Raw genomic sequence first — 26,064 nt, 5'->3', positions numbered from 1 at the left:
GCATGCACTCAGCAGGGTTGGGGGTAAAGCCAGCCCAGGGGCTCTAAAGTAAGCCTTGGAGGTGGCAGGGGAGCTGGTAGTTCTCCAGATCTGAAGACAGGCTGGAGCCAAGGGCTTACAACATGCTGTGAAATTGCTTTTACAGGGGTGCCCAGGTGGCTCAGTCTGTTGAGCGCCTGACTTCAGCCCAGGTCACGATCTCGTGGTTCACAAGTTCGAGCCCCAGGTTGGGCTCAGAGCCTGGGGCCTGCTTCGGGTGATGTCTCTCTCTCTCTCTCTCTCTCTCTCTCTCTCTCTCTCTCTGCGCCCCTCCCCTGCTCACACTCTGTCTCTCTCTCTCTCTCTCAAAAATAAATAAAAACACTTAAATCAAAATAGAAGTTGCTCTTAGTGCTGCACTTCAAAAAGTGTTAAAATGTTAGAATTATGCTCCTTGCTTGTGCACATGGCCTTTTCTTTGCAGTGTTTCGGGAAGTATTTCATAATAAACAGATTGCAAGCCTTTTTATAACGTGGAGGCAAGGAGACTAGGAGACGAGGAAAGGAGCGAGCCGGGTTCCAGCACCTTCCAGCTCATCCTCCGCTTCCGGGGCTCCTGTGCTTCTATGTGAACCAGGCCAAGAGGGAGTTGCTTCTAGAAGCTCTCGAAATCTTTCCTGTGACCCTGGGGAATCAGTAGTGGGGTGGAGGAGATAAGCATTTTCTTTAAACCGCGCTTACGGACTTAGCATTCTCCGGTGTGTATTTCCAGTTATCTGCAGGCATGTCTCCTCTTTCCTGCGGGGTTGTAAGTTCCTTGAAGGAACGAGGGTTGCCTGATTATTTTTTTAGGAAATAAAATGTCCAGAGCGGTTATCTTGACCTCAGAATCATGTTGACGGATGGAGTCCCCTGGATCACTTGCACTTACTTGTGGCGAAGTCCTGTTCAGGAGTTTCTGAAACGAATCATCCGGGGTTTGGCATATCTGGGATCCGAAGGAAATTCATGCCCTTGCCACTTCTGACTTAGGCTCCACTGCCAGATCCCCTTCGGCCCACTTGGGCAGCGGCGATGGTACGTCTCACGTGGTCTTCATATTTCTTCCGAAGCTCCCAAGTGTGGCCACCTCCTGTTGGTGAAAAGGACCTCAGAAGAGGGGCACTTGGTCTCCAGTCTGATAGCTAAGCCAGGCAGTCAGTTGGGTCTGGTAAACCGAAGATAGCGGGGCCTAAAGAAAATAGTTAACCCATCTAACAGGTGCGGCAAGGCCAGTAGTTTTTCCCCGGGCGAGGCATTCTGGGAGTGCTCAGGGTTAAGTAGCCCCTGGCCTGAGAGAGACGTCAGGAACACAGCAGAGTAGAGAGGTGCTCCCGCCCCTTTGGCAAAGCCTGGTAATTCTTGGCTGCGTGGAGTGGGCGTTACAACTGATGGCTGCCGCCAGGGTCGGGCATTCTTTAAGCTTGTCATCTGGTGGTGACCATGAGGAAATTGGAGCCTCGGACCAATTCTGATGCTTCGCACCTGCGGAGGGAGGCCAGCACCTTGCTCCTTGTAATAGAAAGGAAGGGTGTTTGATTTTGGTGTAGGCCACAAGGTGACCGTAAATACTCATGTACTTGGGTAATTGAATTGGCGCTCACTTATTTTTAGACATCATGTAAGAAGCTGGTCACCCAACCACAAAATTGCCAGCAGGAGATGGGAAGCAGATGGCTGGAGAGAACCTTGCTCTATGTTGGACGTGCTCACACAGCACGGTGCTGGGGGCTGGTTACTCCTCTGGCCCGATGCCTTGTCTCTGCCCCGTCTCCTCGAAGCATGTGAGCTAGCCTGGCATTGCAGTCGAAACGCTACAGCCTTGCCTGTCTTAGTTTTCGCTGTTTGTCCAGCGTGTGTCCCTCGGTCCTTCGCACTGGCCAACGTGTGAAGAACGATGGCTGACCGTGGTGCTTCCTAAAGAAATTTGAATCAAGTGCTCTCTTCCTTGAGTCCCGTTGTCTCTGCTGTAAGCCCATTCTATGTGACTTTTAGGTTTGGGGGGCACAATTGGATAAACGTTTTCTCAGTCAGTTTGGGGCCTGTAGACCAAGGGTTTTTAACTTTCCTTCTGAGATCACCACTTACTAAAATACCTAGACTCTGTAAGGGATCGTTTAGCTGGTAAGATGCAGTGAGATGTGCTGCGGTGATTAAGAGCATGAATTTGGATTCGCATTCAGCCTCTGTTTCTTCCATGTGACCCCAGGAAAGCCACTCGACTGCTTCACTCGTCAGCATGTTCAGCTATAAAATGGGGGTAATTGTGTGTCTCTGTCGGTGAGTTGTTGTAAGGTGGGATTCTTTGGAAGATTGTCTGAGAAGCCCTCAAATGTTTGCTGGTGTTGACTGGACAGTTAGAATGATCAGCGCGCCAAAGGTAACCAGAAAAGTAGACGAGTTTCACCCCATGGAGGAACTCAGAGTGGAGGTGAGGAGGTAAGATCGTGAAACACAACCAGCAGGGCCAGGAATGCGAAATAAGACGGGGTTACCGAGCGTTGGGAGAAGGGAAGGATCAGTCCAGTGGGGGAGGCACGCAGGATTACTGCAGCTGGAAGAATGACCAGAGAAGAGGGACATGTCCCAAATGGGGGAGGGGGAGGGGAGAAGGACAGCGAGAGCAAAGGCTCAGAGCTCCACGTGACCTGTCTCTACGGCTGGGTTAGGAACTTGGCCACTGAGGACCAAAGGATAGCAGGCAGGTGATTCCAGAATATGTCATGTGGACTAGATAGAGAAGATCCTACTCTTTTCCCTGTGCTTTTTTTGTTTATTATTGTGGTGACTGATACTTGCTCCCCTGGCTTCCTGTTCAAATGCCCTGAGACTCTCAAAGGGATGGGATTGTCTCTCCAGTCTGTGGAAGGCCAGAGGAGAAACTGGATTGATAAACAAGGAAGAATGGGCTTATCTCCAAGCTATAATTTAATGGAGAAGCCATTCTACATAGCATTGGGTGAGGTTAAAAGGGGGTGGGAGGGAAGTCTGTCAGTTTGTCACGGGAACCTTCTGCTAAGCAGACAGATGGAGGCTGAGGCTGATGGGAGTTTGTTAACACCAGCTGCCTAAGTGGAAGAGGCAGTAGGGATGATTGTCTCAGCATCTGCCAGGTGGCTAAGTGGACCCAAAGTCCAATACCTTTTGGTTTTGTTGGAGTCACTTGGCAGAATACAACGGGGGAAGTCCCTGCATGGGACTTACCACTGGCCACTCAGGAAGAATTACTGTAGGATGTGGAAGACCGAGGAACCTTTGAAGACAGTGCTGATGATCTGTTGGAATTACTTGCAGTGAACCCTTTAGAACTTTTTTAGATGTAGAGAATTCTCAAGACTACAGCGTAGAGTGTGGGCAGCGCTCTTAGATGAACACGGTTCCCGCGTCCCAATTCCTGAACCAACATCTCTGCGTTATAATCGACTGAAGTGTGCGCTCTATTCACGTTTGCTGATTTTCCCGACTGCCCTTTTTGTGTTCCAGTTTGCGTCTGGGATACCACATTACATGTAGTTGTCGTGTCTTCATGGTTCCTAACGACGGTGCCAGGATCTCAGATTTTTCTTGTTTTTGATGACCTTGACAGTTGACAGAATTACTGTCCGGTGTGTTACAGAATGTCCCTCAGTTGGGATTTGTTGGATGTTGTCTCATGATTAACCCAGGGTAAGGTGTTTTGGAGAGATAATGTGCTGTTCTCATCACATCATAGCAAGATTACATATCCTATTAACATGACATCACTGTGATGTTGATCTTGATTGCCTGGGTGACGCAGTGTTTGTCAGATTTCTCCACCATAAAGTTATTCTTTCTTTCCTCCGCCTTTCCACACTGTACTGTTTGGAAGGAAGTCCCTATGTGCAGCCCACACTTTAAAAAGTAGGAAGTTACGGTCCTTCCCTTGAAGGAAGAGTTTCTGTAAGAATTATATGGAATTCTCGGGCACCTGGCTGGCTCAGTCGGTGGAGCACTTGACTCTTGATCTTGAGGTTGTGAGTTTGAGCCCCACATTGGGTGTAGAGATTACTTAAAATATTTTTAAAAAGAAAGAATGTGGAAATCTTCTGCATGGGAGATTTGTCTATTCTGCCCCCATTTGTTGATTTTTAAAATTTTTTTAAAATGTTTGTTTACTTTTGAGAGAGAGAGAGAGAGAGAGAGAGCGTGTGCGCAAGTAGGGGAGGGGCAGAGAGAGAGGGAGACCCAGAATTCGAAGCAGGCTCCAAGCTCTGAGCTGTCACCACAGATCCTGACACGGGGCTCAAACTCGTGGACCGCGAGATCATGACATGAGCCAAAGTCAGATGCTTAACCGACTGAGCCACCTAGTCGCCCCATCCCCCCATTTATTTATTCAGTCATTTATGTCTCTGTGGCCTCCTCTATGTTATACTTTGAGTTATAATCTGATACTGCTTTACTTTCTTATGTTGTCGTAGCTTTGGCCCCCATTTTTATTTCCTTTTTCAGTTCATTCCTGTATCCCTGACGTGCCCCCCATCATTGTGGGGTCTTGTTTGTTTGCTTTCGCACCTCCTTATTTCCTGACACTCTAAGCACTTGGGGCTCGTCCTGTGTGTTTCCTGTCTTGAATCTCTTGGAATCTGAAAACAGAAGAACAACTGTGGTCATGAGACATGGGACTAGGGTGTTAGGAGGGCGGAATTTAAAACATTCAGTGGAAATACATTGGATCTCATGGATTTTAAGGGAAATGTGACCCAAAAGGGCTGAGAGTTTCTGAAGAATGGAATTCTGGTTGCACAAAAACTATGAAACTTGATGAGACAGACGGGAGACGGCATCTGGGTTCAGAGGATACTTGATGACTAACTTGATTTTTAAAAGGCTTGTGCAGAAGACTTGTGATTGAACAGGGAGTTTCCATGAAAGGCATCACTAAAAGTTACTTGGCTGGTGTTTTGTGAAAACAGTATTATGACAGCACTAAACGAAGTGGGTACAGTTCACCTTCAACCAAGCTACATATTTCATTTCTCTGAAGTCCTCTCTAATCTTAAGCGAGTCCCTTAACAAATATTCATGGGGGCGCCGGGGTGACTCAGTCGGTTGAGCATCCCGTTTTTGATTTTGGCTGAGGTCATGGTCCCAGGGTTGTGGGATCAAGCCCCACATCAGACTCCACACTGAGCGTGGGACCTGCTTCAGATTCTCTCTCTCTGTCTCTCTCTTTCTCTATTTCTTTCCCTCTCCCTCCCCTCCCTTGCCCTCTGCCCTGCTTGCATGCTCACTCTTTGTCTCAAAAATTAAATATATATATATGTACACACACATACACACACATAGATATTTCTGTAACACCCACCGTGTGAACTCACTTAGGCTCCAGGAACACCCCAATAGGCCAAGCTGCTGATGTCTGTGTTGTTAAGGAGTATACGTTCTAGTTCGAGGAGACGTATAACAACGAGGTATTTTTTAGAATGACAGATGGTAATACATGCCACAGGGAAAAGTAAGCAGGATTAGGGAATTGGGAGGTGGGCGCTGGGATTCTTATTGAAAATAAAGTCGTCAAGGAGAGCCTCGTTCATAAGGTGGTGACCTTTGCGCAGCGACTGGAAGGAAGTGAGGTAATGAGGCATTAAAATACAGATGACGTAGCCCCCCCACTATTCTCTTACACAGATGACACCAAAAGGTATCCCAGTGTGTAATGTGTGTGGCGTGTTATTTCTAGTCGTACACGCTCACAATGTTCAAACTAGAAGTGAACACAAAACTGAACTATCACTTTGTAACAAACACACCTTGAAGTGATAAAAGGCAGTGCTGGTGAGGTTGTAGGGGAATAGACATACCCACCTCTTTACAGATGATGTAAGTGTTTGGAGAACAGATCCAGGAGACGGCCCTGTCCTGCCCTTAGTCCTAGGAAACCTACCCCTGGATATGGTACTTGAGGCAGAGGGAGCAGGGCGTGTGGAAAGTATGAAGGAGTGTGCTTGGTATGTTCTAGGAATAGAAAGTTGGCCAGTGAGCCCGAGGTGGCGTCAGCAAGGCAGAGAGCAAAGGCGGGAAGCTCGGAGAGCCGGAGGGAGTAGGAGCCGGCTCGTGCCTGGGTGGAGGTCACTGCCAGTCACGTAAAGTACGCGTGGGTGCCTCTTCCCAGAGCCGTGCGCTGCCACGGACCTGGGCTCTGTATGTTCTTCTTGGGACTTGGGCTTTTTCTTTGCGATGACAGAAGCCATTGGAGGGTTTTGAGCAGAGGAGTAAGGTAATTAATTCCATATTTGAAAAGGACCATTCTGGGTCTTCGGTGCTTGTGGGCAGAAGTGGGGGGACCGGTTACGAGGTCTTTTAATCTATTGATATATTTTCAACTGTTCCTATAAATCTTTTTTTTTTCATTACTTTATTTATTTAGAGAACGAGCAAGCGAGCCAGAGAGGGGCAGAAAGAGAATCCCAAGCAGATTCTACACTGTCAGTGTAGAGCCCAGTGCGGGGGTTGAAGTCAGGAACCCGAGCTCAAATCAGGAGTCCCGATGCTTAGCCTCCTGAGCCACCCAGGTGCCCCAGAACCTCAGTCTATCTGTATGTATTTCACAGAGTAATAATCGCCATGCCTGCCATTTCCCCATCTGTGCGTGTTAACAATTTTCTTCTGTTGCCATACACTCCTCTGTTTTATCGTTTTTAGTGGCTGCCTGGTCGTGTATTAGTGTTGCTGCTGTAAAAATTTACCGTAAGTGTAGTGACTTCGAGGACACAGATGTGGTATTCTACGGTTCTGATGATCAGAATTCCTACAGTTGAGGTATTGGCAAGACAGTGTCCCTGCTCAGGTCTCTAGGAGAGAATGTTGTCTTGCCTTTTCCGACTCCTGGAGGCCTCCGCGTACTTTGGTGCATGACCCCTTCCTCTGTCCTCAAAGCCAGTAACAGACCAACCTCAAGTCTCATCTCTGAGTCTCTCCCCTCTGCTTCTCTTGTCACGGCTCCTTCTCTGGCTCTGGCCCAGGCAGGGCCCGCCTCTTAGCATGGCCCTTTGTGATGTGTTGGGCCTGCTTGGATAATCCAGGGTGATCTCTCCATCTCAAAATCCTTAAGTGAATCACGTCGGCAAAGTTCCTTCTACCACGTAAGACCACATATTCACGGGTTCCGTGGGTCAGGACTTGGACATCTTCGGGAGGGGACGTTATTTGGCCAGCTGTGGTTGAGGTTTTGTAGTTCATTTAACCATTTCCATTGTTGGATATTTAGACTGTCTACTCTCTCAGTATCTATTGGATATTTAGACTGTTTGGGGCCATGATGATATTTCTGAGGGGCATATTTGTTTACTTGGACCTTCTTTTATTTCAGATTTATTTCGGAATGAGTCCCTTAAGATAAACATTCAGGTGTAGCTTTCCTGGTTTCCAAAGGGCACAAACATCTTGTGTATTTGCCCTCCAGAGGCACAGTTAACGTTATCCTAGGTCCAGCGGGTAGGTCCGTTTTCCCTGCAAACTCACCAGCATGCTGTTGAAAGGTGGGTTTCCATGGCTTTTGCTACAAGATGACATTTCGTTGTTGTGTTAATTTCTTCACTGGCCAGGTTGAACCTTTTTGGCCTACATGCAGGTGTGTGTTTGAGAATGTCCAGTGTGTGGTATGTCGTTTGTACAGTGTGTGGTATGTCGTTTGTAGTTTGAAAATAGTGTCTTAGTTTGTTTTGCTTAGTTATAGCTGGAGCTGGAAGAATGGAGACAGAGAGAGACTATTGCATAAATGAGAGGATGAGGCTGACATTAATACATGACCCATACAGACCTATTTTGCGTCCAGTTCTCCGGCAAAGAGAAAAATGATCTTCACAGTGAAAAGGGAAGAATTAAGGGGGATGTAGAAGACAGTGAAAGAACATCTAGTTAATCTGAAGGAGTTCAGATCTCTAGGACCTACTAGATCATATCTGGAGGTGTCGAAGGAGTTAGAAGTTACCACCTTTGAGACACTGCCAGTGATCGTTGAATAAATTTTGCAGGGGGGAGACATTTCAGAAGTTGAGAAACATGCAGATGTTCTTCTGTGCAACTTTTGAAGGAGTTTAATTCCTGACACGTCAGCGTATGAATCGTTCCCTTGCAAATACTCTGGATTACCATGCATGTGCGTGATTTGCAGACCCATAGAAGAGATTGTATTGATCCCTAGAAACCAGCATAAATTTACTAATGTGCAGTCACTAATTGATCACATTGCCTTTTTAAAAAATTTTTCATGTTTATTTATTTCTGAAAGACAAAGTGCGAGCGGAGGAGGGGCAGAGAGAGACACGGAGACGCAGAATCTGAAGCGGGCTCCAGGCTCCGAGTTGTCAGCACAGAGCCCCATGCGGGGCTCGATCTCACAAACCATGAGATCATGACCTGAGCCGAAGTCGGTCGCTCAACCGGCTGAGCCACCCAGGCTCCCCCAGCTGCCTTTTTCGAGAAGTGTTCTAGATTGGCAGAGCGAGAGAGAGCCATAGACGTGGAAGCATTTGACAAAAACCTTTCACACATTTCCTTACGCACATAATAGCGGTTGGAGGATGGCAAAACAATCCAGTAAGTTCACAGCTGAGTCTATTCAGATGCCATAGCTCAATTAACGACTGAGTGACAGCTTGGAAGGAAGTCCCCAGAGGCAGGACTTCAGATTTTTCCTTGGCCCCCATGTAAGAAAGATCCTTAGGACTTGGATGGAAATCTTTAAAAGCCCTGTATTTTATCTGGCTGATGACACAAAGTTCAGTGGGCCAGCTAATAAACCAGTAGAATAAATAGTCACGCTATGAAATATATATTGTCCAACTATGACAATGGCTCTAAACCATATTTAACAGAAATAATGAAAATTTCTTAAAAATGGAGGTTGCTTTGAGAAATGAAGCTGCAGTTGATTTTCCTTCTTTTATGGCTTTCCTGAATTTCCCCTCAATTAAGAATAAAAGCAGTAATAGTTTTCTAGCAAAAACAAGTTTAATTCCTGTTTGATGGGAGAATGCTGGGTGCTACCTATGGTTCATGTGAGAGCACGGAATAATGTGAAAATTGGTGGAATGATAGTAAAAGATCCAGGTGCTAACCTTGGCACTGCCGTGAGAGAGTTAGTTGTCATCCTGGGCAAGCAGTTGGCCTCGCCTTTCTGGGTGTGAGTTTTCTTATCTGAAAGGTGGGGACGGAAGGGGGGTGGGGTGACCTTAATCCCTCTGCCCCATTCCCGCTCTCCTGTGGTCATCAGGCACTTACAACTTGGTCCTCGTGCTCCTCGGCGAGTTGACCAAATTTCTAGACTAATTGGAACCTTCCAGATGTTTCTGGATTAAACAGAGTGTTACAGGCCCTGTGTGAAAAGGGCTCCATTTACTTTCAATCTGCAAGTCCTTTCAGATCTCCCTCCTTCAGGGTCCTATGAGACTCCTTATTTTCAGCCCTTCAATCCAAGGTTAATTAAGCACTACCCTTGAACCCCTTTCGATCAACCAGCCAAGACCAACATCTGTTCTTGTTTAGGGCTCAGACGCACCCCTTGGGATTTCAGAATGAGCTGGAGCCTCTGTTTGACTGGTTCTGCATGGCTTTACCCTTTACCCAAGGAGGACTTGCCCTCAGCCTCTGTGTCCTCCATCGGGGCACCTCAGACCATCCTGGTCAACATCTACTCTCGATCACAGACTCCTCCAGCTTCCTCCCTGGCCACCACCATTTTGATTTAGCCGTATCCGTCATGAACATTTAATTTTGAATTTTTAAGCCTCACGTTTTATCTTCCCAACGCAGATCTCCATGTTATCAGTCCTAAAGGGGTTGAGCGGTTTCCTTGTGTGTCTGGTCAAATTCTTCCCTATCATTAGTCGTCAGATATGACCCAGCGTCGGTGTTTCTGCTTTTATGGAACATGACGTCTTAGACACCTTCGTACAGTCTAGCCTTTTGGCTTCTTTTGTCTTATTTACTTAAATTCTCGCAGTTGAGGTCTGTGATTGAGGCCCAAAGCCACATGGTTCTTGTTTCGTTTTGGTCGCCTTTGTTTTGACTGACTGCAAAGCAGACAGGCCACTTGGGCACACTACATTCTTCCGTGAAAACTTGAAGGTATTTCAGAATTCCACGCTTCCGCTGAAACATGTCTATGTCCGTCTCCTTCCAGGGCTTCCCTCAATACCGAAGTCATTTGGGGGACAGGAATAGAGCGCACCCTGAGGTCTCTCAGGTGGCAGTACTTTTTCAGCCTGCTCTTACCTAGATTCTTTTGGGGCTTCGTCCACCTTGAATTCTTCCCACGGTCAGCATTTTTTTTTTTTTTTTTTTTGCATTTTTGCAGCTCGACTCGGGCACTCCCAGCTCTGCTCTGCCTGTGCATGCTCCAGGCTTGGCAGCTAACTTCAAGTTCTAAGTCTCGGTTAATTACTGCTCGGCCCAGGCGGCAAGGCAACGGGCATATTGTCCAGGCTCCGGCATGCTCTCTCCCTGCCTGCCATAAGTGAATCTTGGGTTCATGCGTTATGTTTCTGGTTAGCCCATCGGGAGTCTGTATGCTTGTCTGAAAAAATTCTTCAACTTGCCACCTGTAGCCGGGCCTTCTCTGCTCCTGTGTCCTTGGAGGCCATGTCCCCACCCCCTTTGCCTAGAAAGCTCTCCCAGCCCAGCCAGCTGGAGATAAGCAGAGCGAAATGGAAAGCCACTCCTGTGTGGCCCCAGGCTGCTCTGTACACGTGCTTGCGTCAAATGTCCGAATTTTCTTCCTTAAGTGAAAGGTTTTAGAACTGATGCTTTTGTCGGCTGGAGATGATGCTTGTTCCTAACAAGCTCCCTATTTACAAATAGGAAGTACCTGAAGCCTTTAAGGTGTGGGTGCTTCTAAAGAAGGTTTTCAGTCTGTCTGCTCTCCAGACCTTTTTGGTACTGGGTAAACATTAAGTAGTGTGGGCATCTGGGTGGCTCAGTGGGTTGGACGTCCAGCTTCGGCTTGGGTCGTGATCTCACGGTTCGTGGGTTTGAGCCCCGCGTGGGGCTCTCTGCTGACAGCTCGGAGCCTGGAGCCTGCTTCGGATTCTGTGTCTCCCTCTCTCTCTGCCCCTCCCCCACTCATGCTCTGTCTGTCTCAAAAATAAATAAAACATTAAAAAAAAAACTTAAAAATATTGCTGTATTACATCTGCTCAACATGATGCCATGGAGTGGAAGTGAAGTGACTATTATGTGTGTAGTTCGCAGCAGTAGAAGATAGAATGGCCCATTTCTTAATTGTTCCAGAGATGCCTGGCTTCAAAGGATAGGGGTGCGTTCTGATACAGTTTGACCTTGAAAGTCTCTGGAGGTGGGCTTCTGTGCAATGCAGGCGTAAGACCTTTTTAACCAGGACTCAGGTTCATTAGCTGTGACAAAGTCACTGGGGCTCCTGTAGCAACTGACTTGTTTGCCTGTCATAAAACTATGATATAATGCTAGGCAAATATTTATTTAGTGAGAAGTGTAGGTGTGCACAGTAAGTCTTGCTCTTTCCTTATGGAGCATTTCCTTATGAAGTTCATTCGTCCCTGACTCTAGGACACTGTGATATCATGGGAGTGGCACAGGCCATAAATGTCACAAGATCTGAGTTCAAGCCATGATTTGGCTAAGTTGTCTGCCAAATCAGTTGCAAGGCTTGAGGTTTGTAAGTCACCTGAGGGTCCAGACGTGTTTTACCTACATGATTGGGAGAGATTGGGAGAAATACTGAATTAGGTCATTTCTTTTTTTTTTTTTTTAATTTCTTTTTTTAACGATTATTTATGATTGAGAGAGAGAGACAGAGCATGAGCGGGGGAGGGGCAGAGAGAGGGAGACACAGAATCTGAAGCAGGCTCCAGGCTCTGAGCTGTCGGCACAGAGCCCGACGCGGGGCTTGAACTCACGGACCGTGAGGTCATGACCTGAGCTGAAGTTGCACGTTTAACCGACTGAGCCACCCCTAGAACACACAGTTCTTTTTTTTTTTTTCTTAACGTTTATTTATTTTTGAGAGAGACAGAGACAGAATGCGAGTGGGTTAGGGGCAGAGAGAGAGAGGGAGATGCAGAATCCGAAGCAGGCTCCAGGATCTGAGCTGTCAGCACAGAGTCCCACGAGGGGCTCGAACTCCCAAGCCGCGAGATGACAACCTGAGCTGAAGTCGGACACTCAACCAACTGAGCCACCCAGGCGCCCCCTGAATTAGGCCATTTCTAAAGACTTTTTTGCTTTTCCGTATCTAATCACCGTATCTAAATGTCATTTCACCTCTCCTCTTACAATTGCCCATTTCACCAGGCTTGGAAATACAGAAAATTACAAAGGAAAAAAATCTATATATAACCCGTATTTCCATCACACAGACAAAATCATCATTTACATTTTAAAGTATTTCGGGGCGCCTGGGTGGCTCAGTCGGTTACGCGGCCGACTTCGGCTCAGGTCATGATCTCGCGGTCCGTGAGTTCGAGCCCCGCGTCGGGCTCTGTGCTGACAGCTCAGAGCCTGGAGCCTGTTTCGGATTCTGTGTCTCCCTCTCTCTGACCCTCCCCCGTTCATGCTCTGTCTCTCTCTGTCTCAAAAATAAATAAACGTTAAAAAAAAATTTTTTTTAAGTATTTCCTTCCAGTCTTTTTTCTAAACAGATACAGCTAAGAGTGGCTAAGCCATAGTGCGTACATATATGTCACAAGTGGGATCATACCATATGCACATTTTCATAAAGTGATGTTTGTTTCATTTAACATCGTACTGTGAGTAATATCTCGCGTGGTCCGAGTAGTGCTGTGTTTACGTAAAACTACATAAAAGCTTGGTCATTTCTGCAGTCTCTTCCAAATGTTCTCTATTCGAGAGCCCATTACAGGCACTCTCCAAGCTGAGCACACTTGTCTTGCAAACATCCTGTGAGTACACACAGCCAGGCTTTGCCGTCATCCCAAAGAATAAGCAGTAGGAAGACCCCAGAGCGCTTTGTGCCCGTGGCAGGGGGTCAGGTGGGCACAGCCAGGGACCAGAGTGAGGGTGACAGGGGGCTCCTAAACAGTGACATACGCATGGGACCCAGCAGGGTCTCCGGTGTCTTCAACAGATAGTTACGTCTGGGCACAACTTGGTGAAACAGGGCCGATGGGGATAACGGAAGGAAACTTGGTAACTAACCAAGGCTTTCCTGCCTGTGCCCTGCTCCGCCCCACTTCTCGCTGCCTTGGTTGGACACCCCTCCGCCCCTCCCCCACGTATCTCCTTCTCCTCCACGGGCCTGTTGCATGTTGTTCATGCTGCAGATAAGGTTCTTATCGTATCTTGACTGGAAGATTTCTTTTGTAGCAGTTGCTGGGTGTGGGGAGAGGTAGGGTAGGTTACAAGACGTGCCAAGCGTAGGTCTCCCCTTCCTACATCACTGAACTTCAGGGTAGAGAGACAGTCTAGTTAAGGTCAGCAGAGCCTGTGAAGATGCGCAGTCACTGAATATTTTAAAATCGTTTTCTCTTTCTTGTTTGCTGGTGCGTAGCGTTTCAGCTGCATCACGGGCTGTATGGTTTTGGCGGGCTTGTACCCACGGGGGTGCCTGGGGTAGGACCCACTCCACTGCGCGGGAGCTTTTACAGATGCTCTTAGAGGCCCCTTCTGGTTCTAAAATTCTGTGATTTCTAGCATTGTTTCTATGGGAAGAGGCATTCCAAGTTCCAAGCAGCTGAGCTGTGGATCTCCCCTCCTTTGAGTTGTGAAACCCCCGTATATGAAAGCGTCCTTGAATATGCAGGTAGGTGTATATAATCCCTTTTATGTGTGCGCAACCGTAAGACCACTGTCGAATGAAACCGCCGCCCTTGATGTGGCAGCCACTGCCTTCAGAGCCTCCAGCCGTTTGGTTCTCCTCACAGTGCTTGTTTGAGGTGGGCATTACTGCCTCCATTTTACAGATGTGGAAGCTCAGGCCCAGCGGAGCTAAGACATGACCGCAGGTCTGTCCAACTCCGAATCTTGTGACCTGTCTTCTTTGGTGCCTGCTGCCTCCATCCCTGCACTAGCCAGCCTTCCTTCTCTCTGCTTCGTCCCCAAAGGTCCTTCCACAAGAGAGGTGAAAATTAATTTGTTTTTTTAGTATGTTTTGATGTTTATTTTTTATTTTGAGAGAGAGAGAGAGAGATTGAGCGCAAACGGGGGAGGGTCGGAGAGAGAGACACACACACAGAATCCAAAGCGGGCTCCGGGCTCTGAGCTGTCAGCACAGAGCCTACGCACAGGGCTCGAACTCACGGACTGCGAGACCGTGACCGGAGCCAAAGTCGGACACTTAGCCCACAGAGCCACCCAGGTGCCCACATTCTTTTAGCTGTATCTGTGTTAAAGCAGTACTACTCACTTTGAGAGACCCGACTCATTGATTCTCGTAGATGGAGTCATGGACCACCATGGAGGTTTTTCACTCTTTTCTCAGTGGGCAGTGAATGGGCAGTTGACGTGGTCTCAGAATCTGTAGAAAGAGTAGCCTGAGGGAAACCTTCTGTATAACCTAACACTGAAGTATCCAGTTATAAACATCAAATAAACATACCAAAGCTCATCTGTAGGGAATAGACTGGGGTAGTCAACAATGATGAAAAGCAGGCCTCTCTCTCTCCCTCTCTCTCTCTCCCTCTCTCTCTCTCTCTCTCTCTTAAAACATATGTACACTGTTCACATGAATCTAGCTTAAAACATGAGCCAGGATATTCATTTGTTCATTTGCTTACTACTTATCCATCGGATTTTTGAACCCGCTTATGTCCCAGATTCCATGCCAGGCCCCCGGGGACACAAAAGTAGATGAGACCCAGTCCCTGCCTTCAAGGAACCGAAAATCCAGTGGACAGTGGGCCCAGGAACATCTTTTAAAATTATCTCGGTTTTAAATACGCTCTCACAAGGGTAGGGCTTATGAGCGAGGACGAATCTCCTTTACCTGGTAGAGACTTGGCGAATATTTACAATCACGGAAAGAGCGAGCCAGTGTGTGTTGATCGGCAAAACCCGCTGAAATATACTTAACGTTGTAATTGGGGACTTCTGCACGGCTTACCGAAGGTGAGTTCTGGATCACGTTTGACTGCTCTGCCCTCTTGAGATGTGCTCTTCGTGACATAAGGCAAGGGGAGAATGAATGCAGGAAGGTAGGCCCCCGTCCTGTGCTTGATTTCCTTGGGTTCACTGCTGGGTATGAGTTGAGGCTCTGCGCTTCGTAGCTGGATCCCCATGGAAGGAATCCTATTAAGTGGCGTCCGAGGACATGCTCAGGAGGCTTAAAATTGGGAACTTCTTTGGAGCCTGTTGCATGAGGATCAGAGTTGAGCTCGGTGGTGCTTCCTGGTGGCCGGGATCCCTTCCTGAACCACACGTGTGTTTCTGGAAGAGGAGGAGGGTGTAGGGGATGCGAATCTCTTCTGTGGGCCGGAAGTCAGTAGGCTCCGTGTCTACAGCTGCCGAAGGCTCTGTGTGGCTCCGCGGGGGATGCAGGTGGTACAGGGTGAGCCCAGGAACTGCGGTGGCCCCCGTGTTGAGGCTGGGGCACGATGGACCTCATTTTCACCAAGTCTGTTTTCCGCGAAATGTGCCGCCATGACAAAGTTCTCTGTGTAATCCTCCTCAAACAAACAGATGTCGTGGGATGCTGTCACAAGACAACTTTATTTCATCACCCACTCTCCCGTTAAAAGTTACTCAGCAGAGAGGCGCCTGAGTGGCTCAGTCAGTTAAGCGTCTGACTTTGGCTCAGGTCATGGTCTCCTGGCTTGTGAGTTCCAGCCCCACATAGGGCTCTGTGCGGACAGTGCCTGGGAATATTCTCTCTCTCTCCCTCCCTCCCTCCCTCTCTCCCTCCCTCCCTCTCTCTCTCTCTCTCTCTCTTTCTGCCTTTTCCCTCGCCACCCCACCCTCTAAATAAATAAATAAACTTTAAAAAGTTTTTCAGCAGAAAGCATTTTCCCTCTGTTTGGATGAAAACGTATCACATGACTGTGGTGACACGTCTTACGTTATAAAGAGTCCCCTCTTAATTTGCCAAATACTTAAAATATCTAATACCATGTAATAGTCAAACCTCCCAACTTCATTCTGTTCCCCCTCCTCCAGCTACGGCCTCTTGCTGGGAGAAGGGTCTGTGGTTGGACGCTTTCTCTCTTGCTCACTCAGTAGCTCTTGCTTCTGGGTAGGGAGGGGGTGGGAAGGACGGGACGGGGCCTAGGAAAGTTTGTATTGGCAGACAGTGTCACAGTAGAGCTGTTTTTGTGTGGCGGGTTTTTGGCATTGGATCTTGCCCTGAGGGGGCCCTTCGGTGCGTTCTTCAGAAACATCCTGCCATCCTGTCTGTGGGGACCTCCTCCCTCCAGCCACCTTGGTTTGGCTGCTGTACAACTCTGTAGTCTCGTTGCCATTCCTTTCTCAGTCTCTGGAAAGCTCACTCGCTCTCCTATCTGTTGGGTTCCATTGCCGTCCACTTGGCCCTCGTTGGGCGGAGCCTGGCAGAGCCCCCTACGTATGCTCTTGGCGCGATCCGAATCTGGGCCCTGGCACATGCACATCCTTGGTCCCCACAGACTTGGGGATTGCATGCTATTCCCAGGGTAGGTGTTGTGTCATTTGGCTTGTCCATCAGCCAGCCCGCCCGCCCGCCCGCCCATCCCCCGCTTTCGGTTTCTCAGGCCAGAGTCACCAGCAAGGTCGTGGTGTCTCCCATACTGGTGTCTCCAGCTAGTCCCGCTGAAGCCCTTTGCCGGACCGGAATGGGGAAGCCGGCTCTTCTTAGGCCCTCCCTCGGGGACCAGACTGCCCACGACTCGTTCAGTCATTCCCTCCTTGTAGCCACCTGCAGCCTGACACGTTTGCACCCTCGCTCTGGGTGAGTTCAAGAGCAGTGAACTTGGTTTGGGGCTCTGTCTTCTGAAGAAGTGCATCCAGGCCTGGCTCTTCACCTTGGAATGGGATAGCCATCTTAACCTGGTGGCTTAGTTGACACGTCCCTGTTAGCATCCTGGGATACGTTTTTGGGAGGCAGTGCTTATCCTCTCTCTCACTCTTGGAGGCTCACAAGGTACACAGCATAGAAGAGGCTTCCAGGCCTCCTGCCCGCTTGTCTGCAGCCTCTTCGTCTCCTGACCCTCCTGCTCCGAGGCCTGTGCTCACACTGGGTCTTCCTATGGAAACTCACTGCCAGCTCCCTGCTCCTTCTTTGCAATGCTGGCTCCCCCTGAGCTTTCAGGATTTTTTTTTTTTTTTGAGTTTATTTATTTATTTTGAGAGAGAGTGCAGGGAAGGGACAGAGAGAGAGGGAGAGAGAGAATCCCAAGCAGCCTCCACGCTGTCAGTGCAGAGCCTGACACAGGGCTCAATCTCATGATGGTGAGATCGTGGTGGCCTGAGCCGAAATCAAGAGTCGGTGAGATTGTGACCTGAGCCGAAATCGGGAGTCGGTGAGATCGTGACCTGAGCTGAAATCAAGAGTCAGTGAGATCATGACCTGATGACCTGAGCCGAAATCAAGAGTCGGTGAGATCATGACCTGAGCCGAAATCAGGAGTCGGTGAGATCGTGACCTGAGCCGAAACTAAGAGTCGGTGAGATGGTGACCTGAGCCGAAACCAAGAGTCGGTGAGATGGTGACCTGAGGCGAAACCAAGAGTCGGTGAGATGGTGACCTGAGCCGAAACCAAGAGTCGGTGAGATGGTGACCTGAGCCGAAACCAAGAGTCGGTGAGATGGTGACCTGAGCCGAAACCAAGAGTTGGTGAGATCGTGACCTGAGCCGAAATCAAGAGTTGGATGCTCAACCAACTGAGCCACCCAGGCACCCCGAGCCTTCAGGAATCTTGAATGTTGCTGCCCCAGAAAAGACTTTCTTGTCCCTGCCCCCCACCTAAATAGATCATCCCTTAATTATCTATCACTGCACCCTGTCCCCTTCATTGTCCTCACAGCCCATATTACAGATGATATTTTTTCCAAATAAAAATTCTACAGACTCTCCCATCAAATTGTAAGCCCCGTGAAGAAGTCCACGTCTGTTTTATTCAGTAACACCTACCTAGTTGGTGCCCATTAAATATCTGTTGAACAAATGAAGGCATGAATTAAAAAAGGAAATGTGGTTTAAGCTATGATTTCCCAAATGGATCTCCTCTTTTATGTTAACTCTTAACATCTGGGGTCTTGGTTGTGTGGGATGTGGCCGCAGAGTTTAGGCATGCTGATAGGAGCCTAAACTTCTTGTGTGTACTTTTCTGGTCATTAATGATGCCCCCCCTCCCCCCACCGGCTCACTCTCATGACCTTCCAACAAGAACTTTGTTTTCGGCAAGCGGGGCAGGGCCATCGCCCCATTGTACAGATAAGCACACCAAGGGGAAAGAGTTAAGTGTGGGCTCCCCAAAGGGATGAATGGCAAGCCTGGCCCAGAGCTCAGCACTCCCAGTTCTGTCCTGGGCTTGTTCACTTCAGTCTCCCCTGCCGTCCCTGTTGTCACAGCTGTCCTCCAGCCGTGGTGCCTGACTGTGGCCTCAAGCACTGCTTCCGAATTATGGGAAGGCCACAGAAGTGCAGCCTTCATTTGGAACCAAAAGACTAGTTCCTGATCCACAGCCCATCTTGCGTGGTGCAGAGGACGAGGATTTTTCTTGCAGATTCTGCCCTAAGAAAGCGGTACGTTCGCAGGTTTCAAATCCCCTCCCTGTCCTTGGCCTCCACAGCTGGAAGTTCATGCGTGATGGGAAGGTCGTCCTCCCAAGGGAGAAGTACAAGCTGGATTTTGAAGGAACGTGTGAGGCTTGAAGTCGGCTGGGCGACCGCCTCCCCTCTCCTCCTTTCCCCGGGTTGCCCCACAGACGGTCCTAACCCCAGGCACAAGTCCGAGAACTTCACATTCTTCCTTTGAGGAGGTTTACTCCATCCAGGGCCGTCCAGACTCCCTAGGGCAACGCCGTTCGCATATGCTTGCTTCAGGAGGAGGGAATCTTATCTCCGACATGCACATTCCCTGGTGTGTCCTATCTGGTTATTATCACATCGAAACTGCAGCTGTTGACGGTTGTGTAATTACTGTCTGTTGATTATACAGTAATAGACCGCCAATTTCATTGGTTAGTGATTACTGCTTCCCAATGCACACGAAAGGCCACGTTTTACTTTACGCTGGCTTCTGAACGGTCATCAGTGTTCACCCTCCTACTAATAATGCCTGATATTTGAAATGTCCTCCGGAGTTCGCCGAGCACCTTCCATTTGATGATCTCCTGGGAAAATGCAAGCAGGCTCCTTAGGCTAGGGGAGTGGGAGGTAACACTTTTCTCCGTGGGGTTAAGTAACTTTCAACGTTGGCATGATATGACTATTTTTTTTTTTATAACAGCGAGCGTATCTTAGGTTATTAGTGAAAATTAAAAAGTGGCTTTGAGTTTGTAGGACTTCCAGCTCTTGAAGCCTCCTCCTTGTCACAGTCCAAAAGGTAGAGTCATAGTAGATGGGCCCTGTCCAGGATCGTATGAAATAAACCCTTGTTTCCCGGCCAGGTCCTAGTACCCTCAGATCTGAACCAGAATATGATTTAATATTACATTGTAAAGAAGTGGGTTGTCTACTCTATGCTAAGTTTGCTTAGCGTAGAGGCCTCCACTGATTTATTTTGATTTTTATGGAGGTGAGATTCATGCGGCCTAAAATGTCACCATTTTAAAGTGAAAAACAGAGGCGACCGCCACTATCTAATTCTGAAACATTGCCATCCCTCCCAAATAAAACCACCTGTCACTAAGTAGCCATTGCCTAGTACCTGCTCCGTGTAGCCCTGGGCAACTAATCTGCTTTTTGTTTCTGTGGATTTAACTGTTCTGGGTATTTCATCGAAATGGAATCACACAATACGGGTCCTCTTGGGTCTGGCTTCTTTGGCTTAGCGTACGTTTGCAAGACTCACCCACGTTGTAGTAGATATCCGTACTCTATTCTTTTCTACGGCTGCATACCCAGTGTTCTTAATGTCACAAGTTTTATGGGGTTCTGAAAATTCCAGCACTGACCCCCTGTAGACCCACCATATCCTTCTCTTGGTTGGCAATGCCTTTCTATCTCAGTAAGCTTGGGATTTCAACCCATAATAACGTGCAGATCTTAAAGATGCATGTGCAGGTAAAGCCATAATCAGTTGCATATTACTACAGCAAGACTCAGGAAGAAAGCCGTAGGCCATTTTCTGTAAGGATTACAAGTAATTCTTTGGATAAGAAGGTAGCTCCTTGGGGATAAGAGATGTGCGCTAAATTATGTCAAGAATATAATGGATACAAACATTCTCAAGACTCTCGCATCATGAAAATCTGTGCTTTCGTGATTTTTATTGGCAGTGCTTAAAGCACCTGTTGATGTTTTTAAGTTTCTTTGCGTTGGTTCCCACTCAGAGCCTGGGACTTGCTGGTTTAAGATCTTTTCTTCGGCCTTTGTAGGTGGAGTGATGTAAAGAAGAACATGAGCTTCAGAGGCGGAGACAGCTGGGTTCGAATTTCACCTCCACCCCTTGTTAGCTATTGGTCCTTGGGCAAATGACCTGAGGTCCCTCAGGGGTCAGCGGACATGTTGTCACCCCCTTGTCCTGAGCTGAAAAATCGCTCTCAAAGAGACCGGCGTCCTCGTCTCTGGAATGTGTGTTATTTGGAAAATAAAAGAATCTTTGCAGAGGTGATCCACTTAAGGATTATGAGATGAGCAGACTATCCTGGATTATTATCCCTGTGTTCCTAATGCCATCCCAGCGTTCCTAATAAGAGAGGCGGGGGGATGACACATAGGGACACAGACTGAGCAGATGATACATAGACACGGAGAGGAGAAGGTGAAGTCGAAGGCAGAGACCAAAGTGATGCGGCCACCAGCCAGTGAGTGCCACTGCTAGAAGCAACCAGAAGCTGGAGGAAGCAAGGGCCAGCTTCTCCCATAGAGCCTTCCGAGGGACTACGGCCGCTGACACTTTGATTTCAGCCCAGGAGTACTGGTTTTGGGGACTCCTGGGCTGCGGAGGTGGGAAGGAGTACGTTTGTGTAGTTTGAAGCCAGCAGGCTTGTTGTGCTTTGTTTCAGGTGTTGTCGGGAAACACGCCTCCTTCTTTGCTAAGCTAGTGTGTAGCTGCATTTAGCTGGCGTGTCACAGTTCGTTTTCCTCCTTTCTCTCCTTGCATCAAAGATGGTGTTTCTCGAACTTTGTGTGCAGCAGTTAAAAGTTTTCACTCCAGAACTACGTTTGTCAGGCTTGTCGCCGTTGACCTCCTGGGCCAGATACTTCTTTGTGGTGAGGCTGTGCTTTGCATCGTAGGATATTTAGAAGCATTCCTACCGGGCCAGATACTAGCAGCACCTTCCGTCCAGTGGTAACAACAAAAAAAAAGTCTCCAGGCATGGCCAGATAGCACCTGGGGGACAAAATAACTGTGCTGAGCACCGCTAACCTAGATTTGATCTTCGCTTCTTCACTCAAGAGCTGTGTGTTCCCAAGTAGGTTAGACAACCTCTCTGAGCCTCCGTTTCATGATCTATAAAATAATACCGATATCTACCTCACAAAGTGGTTGTGAAGGTAAGCACATTAGATAACGTACACCAAGGCCTCAAAATAGCGCCTGGTACCTAGTAAAGTGTTAAATAAGTGAAAATTATTACATTATTAAGGCATGCTCCGCCGCACCCGTTTATCACGCTATTTTGTGTAGTTTCCCTTATAGAAATAATGGGCTTTTAAAACCTTTTCCATGGAGTAACTTCTATTACAAAGATCAGGGTTTGAAATTAAATATGCTTTTTTCATTACCCGCCCCTTCCCACCCCACTGCTCCCCAACTCTGTGCCTAAGAGTTGAGGAATCGTGGCTGAGCTTACGCGCTCGGATCGCCTGTCAGCCGTGCTAACTCGCTGAACTCTTCCTATGATCCCGGTCCGTGAGCTGTAACAACAAGAAAACCCCTTTCCATCTGTCAGTGATCGTTCTATTATTCTGTAATTACGGCTTTCTCCTTCATGACGTAACTGTTGAATTCACTTATAGACATGTCAACGTCTCTATTCAAATGTGCGAAATATTTAGCAGCGTTTAGCAGTTTTTGGTGAAATGCTAGAAAGTGTTTTGAATAGCTCCATCATCTACTTTTGTAAGGAAGAGGAATGTGCTCCAACTGTGGTTTAGGCCATTGTGTCTCTAAGCACGGGGGACACTGCATAAAACAAAGACTCCCTCTTGTCCCTGAGCTTGCGTTCGAGCACAGAATAATAATAATATGCATGATGAGTAAATGGTAGGGTATATTGGAGGGTCGTAAGAATTTAGGAAAACAAGCAGTCTAGGGTAGAGGGGGGGTCGGAGTTCTGGATAGGCACTTGGGGACGAGACGTGACCTTGAATAGGTTGGGAGCATTTTTCACTCTTCATAGGGGTGAATGAAAATGTCTTTGTGGATTGAAACTGACGTTTGCAAATGGGCCTCTGCTTTTGATGAAGAATTGGGATACCTGAGTCTTTCCAGGGTGCTAAAACTCTGTTCCTTCTCCACAGTGCTGCCTGGGAATGTCTTTGAAGGTTAAGCCATGGGGCTTTGGTTTATCCCAGCTGCCGTGGGAATTCTGCATGGGAGCTGCCTAGCAGCTCAGAGCACTGGTATTTACGTCAAATAGATTATCTTTTTAATTCTGGTTCTCTACGTCTATAGTGGATGACTTTGGGCAAGTCACTTAATGTCTCCAAGCCCCACCCTCCTATGACCGTGGTAAGGATTAGAGGAAATAATGCATCGAAAGCGCTTAGACATGTGTCTAGACCATAACAAATCCTCCAAAAATGCGGGCAGTTTAGTTTTCCAGTTAGTACATAGAAAATGTCTAAGGTAGTATGTAAATATTCGTGGTAATTGTAATTGTTTCAAATGTGTGCTGCCGCTGCTCTAATAAACCCTGCCTGCAGAAGGGAAGTCTACATCGAGAGCCTGTGAATTGGCTTTTCGTGAGCTTGGGGTCCAGACACACTTTGAGTGCTCTGTGCAAAATGACCTGAAAGGAGTTTGAAATGAGAGAGTGGAGGCAGGGCATGATTCAGGTAATAAAATCCAGCTATCAAAAAAAAAAAATGTGATTAATCAGTGATCATGGATGGTTCCATTGATGGACTTTTGTCTCTTAGGTAGGGGTGTGGCTATTCACTTAGCTGGTAGATGCTTAGATAGGCATTTGTTAAATGATGGAGAAGAGCAAGTTACTCCGTGATGCTGAATGACTGCAGATGTTCCCGAGGGAGGGAGAGGCTTGATTGGGAAATGGTCAGGACCGGGAACAGAACATACACGGGATGCCCTGCTGTACCACCACAAAAGCCCTAGAGGTCATGGACTTGGTGGTTGTACCACACTGTGATGTGCTAAGTGCCACTGAATCATTCACTTGAAAATGGTTGGTTTTGGGGTGCCTGGGTGGCTCAGTCAGTTAAGTGTCCGACTTTGGCTCAGGTCATGATCTCGCGGTTTGTGAGTTCGAGCCCCACGTCAGGCTCTGTGCTGACGGCTCAGAGCCTGGAGCCTGATTCGGATTCTGTGCCTTCTTCTTTCCCTGCCCCCCCCCGCCCGCCCCACTTATGCTTTGTTTCTTTCTCTGTCTCAAAAATCAATGTTAACAATTTTTTTTCATGTTCTATGAATTTCACCTTAATTAGTTTAAAAAAAATGAATTTATGACAGTGCCAGGACTAAGACCCCAACTCCTCCATCCCCATGTCTACTCTTCAAAAAAGTCAGCAGAGAATAGGGCATCTTATGCTGGTACCTATGGAATAACTGTTCTTTAACTGTACAAATGTGTTAAAAGCTTGATGTTTCAGATATCCAACATTTGGGGATTGTTTGCTTGTTTGTAAAATTCAGCCCTGATACATTGTTGACATAGATAGAAGCCAATGCGGTTTCCCCCTGGTATTTATCCCAGTATCTTGCCCGTAGTAGCTGCCCAGTAAATCGGGATTGAACTGAATGTATGTTGTTTTCAGTGTTGCCGTAAGTTTAGGTGTAGTACGTCAGTGGAAATGGCGTTGGACTATACAATATTAGCGATCTTGAAGTTCACCTTGCTCTCAGTTGGGTAACCTTGGCCCAGAGAGGTGGGGCCAGTCATATTGTTAGTGGCAAGGCCAGGATGCTGTGTTTCCCTCCCAGTTTTATTGAGATTTGATTGACCTACAGCAGCGTTTAAGTTTAAGGTGTGTGCGTAATTATTTGACTTACATATATCGTGACATGGTTACAGTGATAAGTTTGGTTAACATCCATCATCTCCTATAGATACAGGCAGAAGAAAAAAAATTGGTCTTTTCCTTGACATAAGAAGCCTTGAGTAAATACTCTCGTAACAACTTTCAAATATACCATATGGCATTGTTAACTGTAGTCACATTGTACGTTACCTCCCCAGTACTTCTATACCTTAAAACTGGAAGTGTGTCCCTTTTGAGCACCTACATCCAGATCCCCGTCCCCCCACCCTACCTCTGAGCAATGCAAATCTGATCTCTTTTTCCTATGAGTTTGGACTTTTTTTCTTTTGTTTCTTTCTTTTTAGATACCACATATAAGTGAGATCATACAGTACTGTCTTTACCTAACTTATTTCACTTAGCATAATGCCCCAAGGTCCCACTGTGTTGGCTTAAATGACAGAATTTCTCCTTTTTATGGCTGCATAATACTCCAGTGTGTGTGTGTGTGTGTGTGTGTGTGTGTGTGTGTGTGTGTGTGCACCATATCTTCTTTGTCCATCCATTTGTTGATGGATACTTGGGTTGTTCCCACATCTTGGCGATTGTGAATAATGTTGCTCTTGAACACAGCGGTGCAGATGTCTCTTTGACCTACTGTTGTCTTTCCCATCAGATACAGTCCCAGAAGTGGAATGGCTGAACCTGACTGTAGTTCTCGTTAATTTCTTGAGGAACCTTCGTACTGTTTTCTGTAGAGGCCGCACCGCTTGGGAATCCCGCCAACAGTGCACAAGGTTGCCTGTGTTCCCAGGTCGTCGTCTTTAAACTTAGTGTTTGTGAAAACATCCGTAGGTAATCCCATCAGCGATAGCACTGGAATATGATTCGTTTCCTTTTTTTTCCTTACTTTCTCTCTAAGATTCTGGCAACCCAATCACGTTTCTAGAAACATAAGACCCAGGTTTCATCTCTTCTTTTTGCCACTGCTTAGCCAATGTGTGTTTCAGCCAGTTCTTCTCCAAGTTTCTGCTAGCTCACCTATCAAGTGGGAGGAGTAGGGGCCAGGGACTGGACTAGACATCCTTCTGAGGCTTCTTTTGATTCCACCTGCCCTGTCAGGAATTAGCTGGTGAGGTGGTGTTGAGCTGACTTCAAGATGAGGGGTTATTGCAAGTTCTGTTTAAATCGGACCTGTTCTTCATACTGTTTTCATGATAGTGGTTGAGAAAGATCCAGAAGGAATTAATATAGCCGCGGAAGAGGTGGCAAAGGGTCCTATCTGGAGGGCGGACGAAGATGCTGCTGTATTTTAAGTTCATTGTAACAAAAAAAAAAAACAAACAAAAAAAAAAAACAAGAAAAGAATCACAGGAAACATACTGCTTTGGAATTTGCTTCTTAAAAACTTAGGATGGTTGGTGCCCAGCTGACTCTGTCAGTGGGGCATGTGACCCTAGATCTCGAGGTTGTGAGTTTGAGACCCACATTGGGTATAGGGTTTACTTAAAAAACAAACACACACATGTATTTATTTATATGTATATATATACACATAATAATTTGAATAATAACGTATAAAATCTAAGATGGCATGTATACATTTTCTGTAACTTTTTTACTGGTTGCATTTTTAACAGACATAGTATAATGAGTACAGATTACTAGTATTGGAAATGTAATTTAACCATTAAGTGTTATAAAATACTTTAAATAAGCTTTAAACATGTCCAGTCATTTCCATGGGATAAATTCCTGGAAATGCAATTACTGAATCATTTGAGGTTACAAAACGATAGGGTTTTTTAA

The 26,064-nt window shown here is 47.2% G+C and overlaps 1 protein-coding gene across 3 annotated transcripts in view; it reads left to right on the top strand.

The window, feature by feature from the left end:
- The window catches only part of PIP5K1B (phosphatidylinositol-4-phosphate 5-kinase type 1 beta), a 311,282-nt gene that overhangs the window by 26,727 nt on the left and 258,491 nt on the right, over positions 1-26,064 (top strand). The window contains exon 1 of one of the 3 annotated variants that reach the window (XM_053205298.1): positions 5,635-6,259. The exons of the other annotated variants lie outside the window; for them this stretch is intronic. The gene's annotated coding sequence lies outside the window, so the exon portion shown is untranslated. Of the gene's footprint in view, positions 1-5,634; positions 6,260-26,064 lie in introns of those variants that run through there. 3 annotated transcript variants of the gene reach the window in all.

Source organism: Acinonyx jubatus, chromosome D4 (genome assembly GCF_027475565.1).
Source record: "Acinonyx jubatus isolate Ajub_Pintada_27869175 chromosome D4, VMU_Ajub_asm_v1.0, whole genome shotgun sequence".
Taxonomy (NCBI): Eukaryota; Metazoa; Chordata; class Mammalia; order Carnivora; family Felidae; genus Acinonyx; species Acinonyx jubatus.
This window is presented reverse-complemented; position numbering and strand designations above follow the sequence as displayed.